Raw genomic sequence first — 3,704 nt, 5'->3', positions numbered from 1 at the left:
TTCTTTCATCTGGATTAATTTAAGTTGAATTGCAAAGTATACTTCTAAAAAGTATTTTGGCATGTTCATAATTTGACAATCTTTATAGAGCTTCTCTATTCTATTCTTTGATCAGTTTTTGTAATTTATATTTAGCTATACATTTATATTAAATGGTACTTTGAGATTTGTCGCCATAGATTTACATTTAACTTACTCCTATGATTATTTTATAATTTTCTATCTCTTACTGAGTTTTCTTTTTTAGTTCCAATTTTATACAGTTAATCTTCTCCATTTTAAAACATCTTAATCCTGAGGAAATCACCAATTAATATTTTAAAAGAATTAGATTTTAGGGAGGGTGGAAGGGAGACACAAGAGGGAGGAGATATGGGGATATATGTATATGTATAGCTGATTCACTTTGTTATACAGCAGAAACTAACACAACATTGTAAAGCAATTATACTCCATTAAGATGTTAAAATAAAAAGGTATGACTGCTGCCCACAAAAGAAAAAAAAGAATTAGATTTTAGATTTATGAATTGTTTCTACTCTAAAAATGTCTGAAATTTCAGGTTTTATTGTGTTTTTTTCATGTTTTATGATTGATTTTTATGTTCATTATTTCATTTCTTAATAAATAATGTGTCCTTTACTTTCCATGTTTAATTTTAATATTGAAGGCAATTAAGATATTTGAAAATACATTTATCTGTGTCCCATTGGTTTTTATTTAGAATATTCTTCTTTTCATTGTTTTCTAAGTAGAGGGTACTTTTATTTTATATTTTATCTTTGATGCATAGATGTTTATTGATTTATTTCATAATTCCCTTATAGTTAAAAACCTTACTTTCATCTACTTTTTAGTTATTTTTAATTTTATTGAATAAATTTAATGTCATGGTTTACAAGCATTCAGCTTTCAAACATTCTTAAAACTTCAACTTGTTGAGATTGTTTTTTGTTAATGTTGTGAGGGAGGAAGGATAATTTTTTCCTTAACCAGTTTAGGTTCTTGGATGAGACACCCGTATAATAAAAAGACAGATTAACAGGAAAAAACAAGCAGAAGTTTAATGGCATGTAAACCTCCTGTATACATATGAAATGCCCAGTAAAGCTGAGTAACTCCAAGAAATGGCCCAAGCCACCACCTTAAATAACAACTCCAGATAAAGACAAAAGAAAGTGTTTGGTACAGGTGTGTGTATGTGGGAGCAGGGGGCAGTTACTGGAGGTTACCAGGAGAAGCACTGTAGACAAGGGTAAGGTTGTTATGCAGATTTAATTCCTTGCCTTTTTTTTTTTTTTTTTTTTTTGGGGGGTATTTGGGCCTCCCTCTGCTGTGGCCTCTCCCGTTGCGGAGCACAGGCTCCGGACGCGCAGGCTCAGCGGCCATGGCTCACGGGCCCAGCCGCTCCGCGGCATGTGGGATCCTCCCAGACCGGGGCGCGAACCCGGTTCCCCTGCATCGGCAGGCGGACGCGCAACCACTGCGCCACCAGGGAAGCCCCCTTGCCTTCTTCATTGATAAGAATTTCTAGAGATTTAACGTCATCCTTCTATTCCTGGTACAGAGGAGACACCATTACAAATGGAGATTTTCCTTATAAATATAAATGTTTCTTATAAAAAGGTATCTTCTCCTTAGTTTTCAAAGCTTCTTCTGTGTCTGCACTTTCTTTGAAATAACTAGCTCAAAGTAACCCTTAGCCAACATATTTTGAGGTAGCAAATTCTGCTTCCCTTCAATGCCCAGGCTTACTTTCATAAAAGTTATGCAAACATCATCATTATCATCATCATCATCATCATAATGAAAGAATGTTTTTATTTTCAGGAGATATTTTTATACATGTACTTATGCATATATGCATCACATGTGTTTAAGTTTCTTGATGGAGTAAATATATTAGTTTGAAATTATTTATCATATGCTTTCTAAATTTTTTTTTCATATTAACAGGGTTGCATTGAAATCTTCCAATAACATTATGATCAAGTTCATGTAATCTTCCTCATTAAGAATGGCAATACCTATTTCACTTGTTTCTTAGAATTCAATATATACCTCCTTAAACATTTGTTATACTACTGTGATACTGTGATTTATATGAACTATATGTATTTGGTCATTCAGATAACCAAAATATATTTCTCATATACATTTGGTCTTTATCTGAACTTCCTGGCTTACAGGTCCCAAAACCCTTTGAATTTCCTGAGTGAAAAGAGCAATGGGAGTATCTTTTGTTATAATATTTGGTTACTTGTCCTCAGTTCCTGAAATGGCTTCAGAGCCAAAGGTGAAATTGGTGTCTTGTTATTCATAACAAGCCCCTTTCCACCACAACTAGGTTTACGTTAACGACAGTAATTTTGGAAAGTACCTAAGGATGGGAGCTGCTGCCAGGCGAACCAACCATGAATAAAGGGTTGGAACTTTCAGTCCCACCTCCTGATATCCAGGGGGGCAAGGGGTTTAAAGGTTGAATCAATCACCAATGGCCAATGATTTAACCGATCATGCCTATGTAATGAAGTCTCCATAAAAACCCAAAAGGAGGAGGTTTGGAGAGGTTCTGGAATGGGAATACAGAACCCTTCCATGGACACTGTGCTGGGCCCCAAGTTCCACAAGGACGGCAGCTCCTTTGTTCTGGATCTCACCCTCTTCATCTGGTTGTTGATTTGTATCCTTTAATATCCTTTGTAATAAATTGGTAGTGTAGTGAGTCAACAGGTTTCCTAAGTTCTGTAACCGATCTAGCAAATTAATCAAACCCAAGGAAAGGATTATGGGAGCCTCTGATTATAGCCAGTCTGTCAGAAGCAACAACCTGGACTAGTGCTTGGCATTTGAAGTGGAGGGTAGTTTTTGGGGCACTGAGCCCTTCACCTGTGGCATCTAATTCTATTTCCAATTAGTGTCAGAATTCAGTTGAGTTTTCGGACACCATACTGCGGTCCCATAATTTCTTATTGGAGTGGGGAAGCCTCTACAGACCATGCTGGAATTGGGTTCAGGAACCTAAAAGAACTACTGTCTGATTTACTTGCCTAAAAGCCATCTTTTAAAATCTTATTTCCTAATAAAAAAAACAATGCTTCCTTTTCCTCAGCTTCCGCTAAGGTGCTTGGTCCTTCCGAGGGAGCTAAGGCCGCGTTGGGGTGAGGCCCTCACTTCATCCGGTGACTACCACCACGCCCGGCAGACCCTGCCTAGCCCTCGACCGCACCATGGCCTCCGTCTCGGAGCTCACCTGCATCTACTCGGCCCTCATTCTGCACGACGATGAGGTGACGGTCACGGAGGATGAGATCAATGCCCTCATTAAAGCAGCCGGTGTAAATGTCGAACCTTTCTGACCAGGCTTGTTTGCAAAGGCTTTGGCCAATGTCAACATCGGGAGCCTCATCTGCAATGTGGGGGCAGGTGGGCCAGCCCCAGCAGCTGGTGCTACACCAGCAGGAAGTCCTGCCCCCTCCACCACTGCTGCCCCAGCTGAGGAGAAGAAAGTGGACGCAAAGAAAGAAGAACCTGAAGAGTCTGATGATGACATGGGCTTTGGTCTTTTTGACTAAACCTCTTTAGTAGCACATTCAATTAAAAGCTGAGCTCTTTATTTTTTTATTTTTATTTTTATTTTTTTTGTGGTATGCGGGCCTCCCTCTGTTGTGGCCTCTCCCGTTGCGGAGCCCAGGCTCCGGACG

At 38.8% G+C, this 3,704-nt stretch overlaps 1 pseudogene; it reads left to right on the top strand.

Annotated features, from left to right (window-relative positions):
• Nucleotides 1–3,148: 3,148 nt before the first annotated feature.
• On the top strand, nt 3,149–3,609 carry LOC102987430 (60S acidic ribosomal protein P1-like; annotated as a pseudogene).
• The last annotated feature ends 95 nt before the right edge of the window (nt 3,610–3,704 follow it).

This window comes from Physeter macrocephalus, chromosome 10 (genome assembly GCF_002837175.3).
Source record: "Physeter macrocephalus isolate SW-GA chromosome 10, ASM283717v5, whole genome shotgun sequence".
NCBI lineage: Eukaryota > Metazoa > Chordata > Mammalia > Artiodactyla > Physeteridae > Physeter > Physeter macrocephalus.
Note: the sequence above shows the minus strand (reverse complement) of the source record. Positions and strands in the feature narration are given on the sequence as shown.